Raw genomic sequence first — 12393 nt, forward strand, 5'->3', positions numbered from 1 at the left:
TAAATTTTATGTATTATAATTAAAAGAATAACAACTCAAAGTGAGCTCCTGATTAGGATTTTGTTGGTTTGACCACATTGCTGACATCTAATGAAGGAAGAAAAACAAAATGGCTGTTCCAAAGACAATGACTTCAATTTACAAATATTCATTCTTATAATGAGTTATGTAATACTATTTATTAGGTATATACTCTGCCTATTATGAGCTGAATATCTGTGCCCCCTACATGCACACAAATTTCTTGTGTTGAAGTTCTAAGCTCCCGTATGATGATATTTGGAGTTGGGAACTTTGAGATATCATTGACTTAAATCAGATTATGTGGTCTTACATGAAGAGAGATCAAAGTCTTTTTTGGCAACCAGGCAGGGAGAAAGGCCATAGGGAAAAGTCAGACACCTGCAAGTCAAAAGAGTGCTCTTACCATGAGTGGAATGGGAAGCCACCTTGATCATGAACTTCCCAGGCTTCAGAGCACTGAGAAAGAAATTTGCTGTTTAACCCACCCAATCACCTGTATTCTGTTAAGCAATCTGAGCAAACAGTGCCTTCATTGCCTTACCTGATTTACTCATTTCCACGCAGTCACTTTAAACAAGAGAACCCCCCTCCCAAGCACCAAAATCTTTAAAATTTGCTAGGGTTAGGGCCTCCCCTGGTGGCGCAGCGGTTGAGCACGGGGCTGCGAGGCTGCCCACAGCCTCCTCAGAGCCAGCTCGTTCCGGCCGCCTGCGAGAGTCCCACAAAAAAAAAGTTGTTAGGGTTAGTGTCACTTTGGCAAAAGTATTCTGCTCATTCTCCAAATATCCAGGCTGCCCTCGACCTCCTCCCCAGACCACTTCTCTTCATTTCCTAAACGTATGCAAGCTGAGGCCTTCACCCCAATCTTGCAGTTCTTTTCCCTGCACGCCAGCTTAAATCAGAAATAAAAGAAATTTCCTGTTGCCACCATTAGTATTTCACCAAGAGGCTAATTAAAGAAACACAAAAACCTACAAAGAGTTTCTAACACTTTTCAGTTCTTTAAAGTCATGGATGATGAGTACATAGCTCCTTGTGGTTGGTCATGAGGGAGCCTGTAACTTCCTCCCCCAGCTCTGGAGGCCTGCTTAAATTTATGCAGAGTGGATACCAGCAGCCCCCTTCAAACTGAATTCAGAACTTTCCATTACACATCACCCCATTATGCATTCCATTCTTTGTAGGATTTTATTTTGAGGATGTGCATTGCTGAGGAAAGAGGGGCCTTTAGGGTGCAATATATTTCAAAATACAATTAAAATCAACTCTGCAAGTGAAAATGTGAAATGTATTTGCATTCTACTAAAGCCTTTGGCTTTATCAACTGCAAAGTGCTCCATAATAAGGTCATTAGTAACCAGCCTTACACAATGGGCAACAGGCATCAGCTGCACAAAAACAAACAGGGGCCCCAACACCACAATAACTTCCTGTACCTGTTCTTGTTTGCTTGCTGAGCCCTCGAACATTGGGAGTTGCTGAAAAACATAAAAGCGTAACAGCTTGAGTCAATATTTGCCAGCCTAAGCGAGTGATTTTATTTATCGAGTTGACTGAACCCCTTTGAATAAATACATCTCCTTGCAGGCTGGAGGACAACCCCAGGCAGGCCGTGGGGGAAGGGCTCAGAATGCGCTCTGCCCTGGGGCTGGGAATGGGAGTCTTCAGAGGGTCCTTCTTGGGCCCCTTTTCTTCAATTTGCATCCTGAGGCAAGGGGTCCAGTCACAAAAGCCTGGAATGTACCCAGGAACAAGGGAAACGCTCCCACTTCTAGACTGTGCTCTCTTCGAAATTAGTGTTTCCCATCACAAACACCTGAAGAACTTGATGAAACAACTCTTTGCTGGAACAAGTTGTTGAGGCAGTAGGTCTGGGGTGGAGTTCTGAGAATTTACATTTCAAGCAAGTTCCCAGGTGACTCTGATCCTGCAGGCTTCTGGACCACACTTTGAGAACCACTGTCTAGACCACCTCTGTCCAATAGAAAAGGAATCTGAACCATATGTGTAAATTAAAGTTTTCCAATAGCCGTGTTAAAAAAATAAAAGAAACATGAAATTAAGTTTAACAGTGTATTTAAAATACTTCTGTTCCATATTGTACTCAGTATAAACATTACTAATAAGATAGTTTACATTTTGGGGGTATTATTTTCAAATTCCAGTAAGTATCTGTACTTACAGCACCTTTCAGTCCAGCACAGTCTTATTTCAAGAGCTCAAGAGCCACATGTGGTTAGTGGCTGTTATATTATTGAACAACACAGCTCTAGGTCATACTCTGGGTATGCAGGACCCAGCATTTCTGAGCCCTCCAGTCATAAGCCTACATCCAGGGCCAGAGTGTCCCTGCAAGCATGTATATTGCTGTTGGACAAAGTGCACACTCCCAAGTTCAAGGGTGGCCCTGATGGAATTGAGGGATATTGGAACAAACTTGGGCATAAGGGCTGAGGAGTCCTTAAATATGAGCACCAAGCCCCTTTTGAGGTATAGGAGAGAGTTGGGGTGGGGAGAGAAGTGTGACAAACTGGGCCCTGTGTGTATGTGTGTGTGTGTGTGTGTAAGAGAGAGAGAAAGAGAGAGAGAGAGAGAGAGAGAGAGAGAGAGAGAGAGACGGGGGCGGGGGGAGGGAAAGAGAGAGAGAAAAGAGAGAGAGAGAGATGATATCTATTCCAGGCTCTCTTCAGTTCCAGAACAATCCATCCCCCCTGACATGCCCACAATGGGTTTTGCAGATATACATTCTGTTTGCTGCTGCATTCACACTGTCTCACCTGTCTTCAGGACACTTAGCCTTTTGGGTTTGGCACGAACCCAGGAAATTGCTCATAACAGGAGATACCTCATATGCCTTCTTGCTGCAGGACTCTCCGTCCTGGCTTTTTTCCTTTCTTTTACAAGTGGCTTGGGGTCTGACTTGAAGCAGTGATCATAAAGAGAATGATTACTTTTACACTGACTGCAAGAGGAGAGGATTCTGTGAGGAGGAATTTATACATGGAAATCAATACCAGCATTGGAAAGCATCCCCCTTTGCCCATATAAGTGCTGCCCACAGGGTCAATAGCTGGAATTAACCTGGATCCTTTTTTTATTATTATTATTTTTAATAAAGCTGCTTTATGATACACTCTGATGGGAGCTCCCGCTCTGCAGCTGCACCAAGGTGAAGGGAAAGAACAAATAGTTTCATTTAAGAATTATCTTTGGCCCCAGCGGTACCCTCTTCACTCCACCTCCCTCACCCTCCAATCTCCAGAGAGAAGAGAGTGAAATTAAGCCTTTATGAACATAAACTGATACCGACATAAGTAAAGAATGAGCTCATTGCCCCAATTGTATAGGCGGTATAATTTGTGATATACAATGATAAAAAATTAGCTTTTGTTGGTTACAACTCTCCTGAAAGCTCACTCTTTCCCAGACTCCATGCTTGGTGCCCTGCTTACCTCATTTAGTTCTTTCAACAATCCTGTAAGATGAAGACATGGATACCCAGAAAAGGTAAATGTTTCAAGGAGGATATAAGTTGTTGAGAGACTTCCTCCCACCGAAGTCATTTTAACTCCTAAACTGCAATTTTCTGGATCAAAAGCATCAAATTATGGGTGTTTCATCCTGACAAGGATAGGTGTCAAAAGCCTCACATCTGTGCACCTTCTTCCAGCAAACTCCCCGCATGCCTTCCTTTATGCTATACAAAGATGGGGCAATAAGAAATTGCTTTTGCGATAACCCTAGAGTTGTTCTCACATTCTCGCACCTTACACCCAATTCATTACTAAATCCAGGTAACCGTAAATTTGAAATATACCAGACCCCACAGATGCGGTGCTACCTCTATGGCTCATCCGCTTCCACTCTCATCTCCATACAGATTGCTCCACACAGCAACCTGCATAAAACTTAAGTAAGGTGGTGAAACCTAAGTTTGGGGGGGTGGGTATCACAATTTGTGGATTCTCACCCATGCACTCACAATTACAAAACTCAACCTTGGGGTACAACAATAACAGGGTTTATTTATAGAGGAGTGATTGAGATAAGGAAAGAGTTTCTAAGCCCACAAATGTCTAACTGTCCTACCCCAGATAGTGTCTGCAGTAGTGTCTGGTAATCCATGTCAAAAGCTACACGTGCAAGATGGTGTTGTTCCTCTGGTGGGAGCCTGGAACTGGTGGGATACCAGTAAGCAGGGGATCAGGATCCAACTAGTCTGGTGGAGGTGGAGGTAGTCATAGCGGGTGCTGCTGAGGCAGCACTGCAGCAGCCTGGCAGTAATCCAAAGGCAGAGCTGGGCAGTGCCAGAGGCTGAAGTCTTGGAGATGGTGCCAGAGGTCTCTGGCACCAGAGTTACAGCGCTTTGTGGATGTTGGGCATAGACCAGTGAGACTTTCAAAGAATGTAGCTGAAGCCTAGGTCTGGGAGGTATGCAGAGGTCTCAGATGTCTGCAGACCTGCAAAGGTCTGCAAAGGCTTTGGAGGTCTCAGAGGTCTTGGGGCATTTGTGAGGATTTGTGTCAGGGTCTCAGGAGAGAGTCTCTCAAGCTGACTGAAACTTCCACTTATATTCCCCTTCAGGGCACCTGCCTTTCAAACCCGATTGGTCCATTTTCCAAACCAGCCATTTCCAAGAATTGATTGGTGTCAATGGGAGCACAAACCCAACAGGCCCACTTTCAAAACAACTTTGGGATTCACAACCAAAATCCCAGTAGAGCATCCAGACTTCCCTGCAGTCTAGTTCTAGGGTGAGCCCCACAGATTGCTGGGCAGTCAGGCTCTGCTGGATCTGAATGGTGCCAGCCAAGTTTAAACCTGACCCACAGGTCTGCCGTGTTGTCATATTTTTTTAGCCTAAACCTTGCTGAGCCATGATGACCTTCTCTGTGCCTGTTTGGCAGTCTTGTGCTGGTGTAGGGGTCTGCTATCAAACCTGGCTCACACTGGAGTCATAGTGGCATGTAGGGGGCCCCACTTTCAGTAGATCATGTCAGGTCTATGTTTAAAGTCTTTCAATGGCTTCCCATTTAATTCAGAGTGAAAACTAAATTCCTTGCAATGGGCTAAAAGCTCCTGCATGTTCTTCCCTGATACACACACACATATATGCACATACACCCAGACATACACTCCTCTGATTTCATCTTCCACGTTCCTCCTTGCTCATACTTCTGCAGCTTTCTTGTCTCAATACAACTCTTCAAAGTCACCAAGCACCCTCCTTTGTCCTAACTATTCCCTCTGCCTGGACCAGTTTTGCCTCATTTAATAAAGAGGCTGACTCCCTCCCTTTCATTTCATGTCTACCCAGGTGTTGTTTTTAAATCAGAGAATCCTGCCCTGACTTCTTTATCAAAATAGCAACTTCTCATCTTTATCATACTCACTGAGCTGCATTTCTCTGTAGGACTTTCCACTGACCATCATCTTAAATATTTATTACTTGATTGCTGTTTCCTACCCTCCTCATCAAAATATCAGCTCCATAAAGGTTTGTTTGATTCACTACCAGAACAGTTTCTGAAATAGTTTCTGACAGGTAGAAGGTACTTTGTAAATATTTACTGAGTGAATGATAACCATCTGAGTGCAACTAGCTATGGAAAAGGATGCAATAATATGAATTTTATGACAACCTTTGGGTGCCCAGACATTAAAATCTTACCTATTTGGAGCCAATTCTGATTTAAAAAAAAAAAATCCCTCAAATGCAAACCCAGGAGAAGATTTACCATCATTTCTGAACTGAAAGTTAACACTTGCTTTGTCTGATATCACTTTGTAAACCTTTATCTCTGGTATCTATGGCATTTGAATAAAGCAAGAGCACTGCTATTCACAGCCCAACTGTTTCCCATAATCCTTTTCACTGCTGAGAGTTCAGAGGACAAGTTGACATCAGTGTGGGACTTTGGCCATAAGTGGTCATTCAACAATGGTTCCCAAGCCTCCACTCATTCTGCTTGGCTATGCGGTCTCTTCTGAATTCTTTATGGGAAAAGATATAAAGAAAAACAATTGGTGATTTGCAGACTTAACCAAGTCTTTGTACCACATGGTTCCTTCAAGGTGACTTTCCACACCTTGAGCAGGGACTCAACCTTGAGGCATAAAGCAGTGCTGAGAGAGCTGGTCTGCCACTCTGGATAACCTGAAAGGGGGTCAACATACAGTGGCTACTTCTGTTCTTCTAGCTGAAGGACTCCAGCAGCCCTAGGAATGGTAACGTTAGAGAAAGCCTCAGCCTTTTAGAATGGAACCCTGACCAACCCATCCAAGTCATGCTTGCCAGCTGGCTAAATAGTCCAGGAGCTGACCTGCACAGACTCACCCTCAGGCAAAGTCGTCATTTCCGCCTTCTTTAATCTTCCCTGACTTGGGGAGGTGGGTCTTCACTGGTATAATTAACCAGTAATTTCTAAATCTCTATGTCATCTTGTTTGGTCCAGGTATTGACGGTATCTGTGCCTCACTCAGGAGTGTTAAACTAGAGCCTGTATCAGGAAAGCACGGGAGGAAGTCTCCAGGCTCCCAGTGATATTTTAGCATGTCTTTGGCTGCTATAGCTGAAGAATAGTTCACAAGGGTAATGCATTCTCGGAGTCTGCTGGAACACTCCACCGACAAGAACCCCGTTGAGATGATGTTCATTCTCCAGGAAGCTTTAATGTTTACAAGTGCCTTTACTCATCTTTCAGCAGAATCAAAAAGATGAATGAAAACTGCAGTATTTGAGAACACAAAATGGATTTTGATGCTTAGAAGAACTTTTATACAGAGAAATTTAGTTAATGATCTTCACTTGTAGGCTAGTTCTCCCAACCCCTAGTAGTTGGGATTTTACTGAGACTCTAGAGAATGCTTCCCATGCAATCCAGTATGATGATGATTAACCATATATGCCTATTTATATTAAAATGTAAAACAATTTAAATCAAATAAAATTAAAATCCAGTAAAAAGTTTCTCTGGACACTAGCTAGTCACAAGCCAGGTATAGGTAGATCAAATGCTTACCTACAGGACCCTTGAACTATACTGGAGAGGAAAAATACAGAATACTTCCATTCTTGCAGAAAGTTTTATTGGACAGCACTGGCTCTGTTACTCCCCTCAGTTTATAGAAAACAACAGCTCATGGAGGTGAAGGCCCAAGTGTCTCCCCTCTATCTTACAGACAGTAGCTTGACTGCAATTAGAAAAGTTCTAGTTGGTCTTACTCTGTTCTTTCATACTGTCAGACCATTTTCCATCTCTGATGATAGCATCCAATATTATTCTGGTAATATCCAGCACAAATACAGATAATGGAAAGCAAGTTGGTGACACTATGAGTCATAAAGTCCAAGTATGAGTGACATAAAATGAAAATAAACAAACTCTGTCTTCTCCTTGAAACCCTCCAAGACTAATATGAAGAGAGTTTTCCCTGACATCACTATGCTTATGCCTATAGCTCACAGGGTAGCCTCAGTTCTAATGAATGCATCTTATCATGTTTCTTTGGTTTTGTGTAATGAATGTCATGGGGGCCTTTACTTGCCTAAGTAACTCCAAGAAAGCCTCCCTTGTACTGTTTAAATAGGGTGTACACTTAGGAGCATCTTGGCCATAGCAACCAATAAGCAGTAATGGCTACCATAAGCTTATATATGACAGAAACTATTTTCAATTGCCCCATGATTCAAAACTTGTATTACAGCCTGAGATGCCATGGTTGAGCAAGCTTTGGTCTGGCTAGTTTTTCTCCACATAAAGTTGGAAAATTCCTCTGAAGCCTGGAACATGTCTACATATAGGAAACTCTCACTCGTCACTTGATTAGGGTGGACTTAATTTCTACTGAAGTACATAGCCTGAAGGGAAATAGTGGTTGGAAGAGATAGGTTCTCTTCCTATGAAAGGTACTGAGCTATTAAAAATAAGAGGTGACTACCTCAGAGGTATAATTGCTCTAGAATAACCTTAAGTTGTCAAGGGGAAGATACTTCCTCCTGGTGCTTCCCTCTTTTCTTATCTTTTTTTTTTTTTTAATTTGACCAACAGAAACTTTGGAGTGGTCAAAGAAACAAAGAAAAGCAAGAACTGTATTTTAATTTTAATTAGACAGAAAAAGAGCTGACAAACTGCTGGTGTTTCTAATTGGAAGGAAAGTAATCCTGAAATTGTTATTAATCATCTTTGGCATCTCATTGGCTAATGCAGAGGAAAAAGAGGCAAAAAGGTGGGGAAAGACAGATGTTTGATGTCAAAGTTTGAGCATGTACATCCAGTCTTGAACTTTTCAGTTCACCAAAAATTGCTCCTCATCAATACTCATTTTGAGTCTGATTTAGTTTGGGTTCAGTTACTTGGAGTAGAAAGAGTAGTGAATAATATAAAAACCTAATCATGACCCATGCAGCCATTAACTGAGAATAGTGATTTCACCAGTTTGAGAGCACTTGACATTGTGTCTTGTATTTAGCAACAGATCTGCCATGGCATTTATCTGCATAAAGAGTTGGGGGGGGCGGAGCAACATGGCGGCGAGGAGACGCTGCGAGTAAGATCTCCCATTAAAAAAAGTTAATAGGGAGGAAAAGCGGCAGGTCCCAGTGAGAACTGGGACACGGAAGATAAACGGGTGACTCCAGCAAACTACCCAAAGAAGAAAGTGGCCATAAAAGAGGACTAGAAGGGAGGGAAGCACAGAACCCTGCTCCCCTCCCCCGCCCACAGAGGCGGCACTCTCCGTCCGGCAGAGAGGAGGGAAACAACAAACCAAAACGGCCACCAAGAACAAACGACGCAGCAAGCGGGACTGTGAGTGGAAAGGAACTATTGCAGCCACCACACCCCTTGAACGGGAGCTGAGGCGAACCCTGCAGGATTCGAGCGGCGGTGAGCGAACGGCTCCGGGCGCCATTAGAGAAGAACAAAGACCCCGGGAGACGCGCACACAGCCCGGGCTGCCGGTAAGCTTGCGCGGATAGCGGCACGCTTGAAAAGCAAGCGCAGACCAGGATCGCGGCTGCCCAGGTCCCCGCGCCTGCGACCTAGGCTTGGGAGACGACCTAGGCTTGCGGGGAGACGCGCGGAGGTCCTCACTGAGGTGAAGGTCCCTCCCTGAGTAAGCAGGAACCAGGCGCCCAGGCACTGGAGCGGTGCAAAAGGCGCCATTCCCGCGCCACTGAACTGGGCTACAGCCCGCGTCCTGGAACTGAGGGCTTTGGAACTGAGACCCGGGGCACGAAATTAGGGGCGTGGGTTCCCCACGATGGTGGGGCACAAGGCAGACACAGCACCCCAAAGCCGTTGAGGTGTACCCTACCATCCCCGCTTTGCTCCCTGTCCCACGGGGTGGAAAATCAGCTCCCCAAGGGCTCTAGGAGAGATCTTTGGCGCCACCTAGCGACTTGTAGCCAGCACAGGCTCCTGAAGGAGCTAGTGGCCAGCTGGGGAGTTAGCCCACACCCGGCCCCTTCCGAACAAGTAGTCTGAGCCCACAGGGAGAGCGAGCACCCACAGCCAGGGCAGACCAGGCACGCAGAAGAGTGTGCCTGACACCGGACGCGCAGGGAGTGTGTCCCACATCACCATTTTAGAACAGGGACATTTCTTCAGTAAAGACTACCTGCAGAAGGCTTCCTCAGGAGCCAGAGGTGAGCGGGGGAAGTTCGCCCACGCCAGACCCCCTCTGGCCTGCAGTCCAAGCCCAGAGGGGGAGCAGGAACCCACCGCCGGGGCAGACCAGGCGCACAGGGGAGTGTGTCCCCACATCGACATTTTAGGACAGGGACCTTTCTCCAATAAAGACTGCTTGAAACTGACAGATGACTCCTGGAGGAACCAGAGGGGAGAAGAGAAGCCCACCCAAGATGCCGGCCAGTCCCAACAACACAGTGTCCCAACGCATACGGCAAATTAGAAAACAGACAGTAGGGAGGAGAAGAACCACACGCAACCTAGCAACTCTCCAGAGAAAAAGCACACCACAAAAAGAAAACCAGCCCCCAGATTGCAACGACAGTAACTTGGAAGAACTTCTGAGCCTTCCAGAGAGAGAATTTAAAATTGCCGTGATTAAAAAACTGACAGAAGTCATAAAGGAAAACAATGATAAGGGAAAAATAATCAACGATCAGAAGAATGAAATTGAGTCCCTAAAGAGGGAAGTAAAAGAAATGCAGGAGATCAAAGAATTAGTGGAAGAACTAAAGAATTCTGGGAAAAGCAATGAAAGCAGAATTGATGAAATGGAAGAACGAATAAGTGCTCTTGAAGACACAGAAATAAAAAGAACCAAAACAGAAAAGGAAAGAGAAGTACAAAGGAAAAAGAATGAAGAAAGACTTCGGGAACTATCTGACTCCATGAGGAAAGGAAATATAATAGTTATAGGAATACCAGAAGGAGAGGAGAGAGAAGTAGGAACAGAGAAAATATTCAAAGAGATAATTGAAGAGAACTTCCCAAATGTGAAGAAGGAGCTGAAAATTGATATACAAGAAGCAAGAAGAACACCAAACTTCCACGATGAAAGAAAAAATACAGCAAGACACGTAATAGTAAAGCTCCCAAGAATCCAGGACAAGGAAAAAATAATGAAGCTGGCAAGAGGGAAGAAACAGATAAAATTCAAAGGAAAGCCAATCAGGCTGACATCAGACTTCTCCGAAGAAACACTACGGGCAAGGAGAGAGTGGAGGGACATAGTCAACAGACTCCAAGAAAACACATGCCAACCAAGAATACTCTATCCCGCAAAGCTCTCCTTCCTCTTTGAAGAAAGAATATGGACCTTCCCAGACAAACAGAAACTCCGGAATTTCATTGCAACTAAACCCCCACTCCAAAAAATACTACAAGGAGTCCTAAAGCCAGAACCTCAGAGGGACGAATAACAATGAAAGAAGGCCAAAAAAAAAAAGTTATTAAAAGAATAAATAAATAAAATCAAAGGAAAGACAAACACAATGGCAAATACAGATGTTAACATATCAATATTAACTCTAAATGTTAGTGGACTAAACTCTTCAATAAAAAGACACAGAGTTGCAGCCTGGATTAAGAAACAAAACCCAACCTTTTGCTGTCTCCAGGAAACACATTTAGCTACAAAAGATAAAAATAGGCTCAAAGTTAAAGGATGGAAAACAATCCTACAAGCAAATGGACCAAAAAAGAAAGCAGGAACAGCTATACTTATATCAGATAAAACAGATTTCAAACTCAAAAAGATAAAAAGAGACCCCAATGGTCACTACATTATGATCAAGGGGACAATACTTCAAGAAGAAATAACACTCATTAACATATACTCACCAAACGAAGGAGCACCAAAATATATGAGACAACTGTTGTCCTCTCTGAAAACAGACATCAGAGAAAACACATACGTAGTGGGAGACTTCAACACACCACTATCAACAATGGATAGATCAACAAGACAAAAAATAAGTAAAGAAACCAAAGCTCTAAATAAGGACCTAGAGCAATTGGGCTTAACAGACATCTATAGAACACTAAACCCCCAAAAAACGGAGTACACATTTTTCTCAAGCGCACACGGATCATTCTCCAGGATCGATCACATACTGGGGCACAAGACAAACATCAACAGATACACCAAGATTGAAATCATATCAACCATCTTTTCTGACCATGAAGGCATCAAACTAGAAATAAACCATAAAAAGAAGGCAAGGAACTTTCCTACCTCATGGAGATTAAAAACCACACTACTGGAAGACCACTGGACTAATGAGGAGATCAAAGAAGAAATTAAAAAATTTTTTGAATTGAACGACAAGGAGGACACCAATATCCTAAATGTATGGGATGCAGCAAAAGCAGTAATAAGAGGAAAATATATAGCAATAGAAGCTCACATCAAGAAACAAGAAAGAACTCAAAGAAACAACCTAATCTCGAAGCTCAAAGATCTAGAAAAAGAACAACAAAAAAACCCCAAAACCAGTAGAAGAAAAGAAATAATAAAAACCAAAGCAGAAATAAATGAAATTGAAACTAAAAAAACAATCCAAAAGATCAATGAAACCAAGAGCTGGTTCTTTGAAAAAATCAATAAAATAGACAAACCCCTAGCCAGGCTCACAAAGGAAAAAAGGGAGAAAGCACAAATAAACAGGATCATCAATGAAAGAGGAGAAATCACAACGGACACAGCAGAAATAAAAAGAATAATCAGTAACTACTATGAACAGTTATATGGAAACAAGTTTAATAATCTAGAGGAGATGGACAAATTCCTACAACTCTACAATCACCCAAAGCTAGATAAAGAAGAAATAGAACACCTAAACAGACCAATTACAATTAGCAAAATTGAAATGGTAATCAAAAACCTCCCCAAAAACAA

This window comes from Talpa europaea (genome assembly GCF_964194135.1).
Source record: "Talpa europaea genome assembly, chromosome: 7".
NCBI classification, from domain to species: Eukaryota; Metazoa; Chordata; class Mammalia; order Eulipotyphla; family Talpidae; genus Talpa; species Talpa europaea.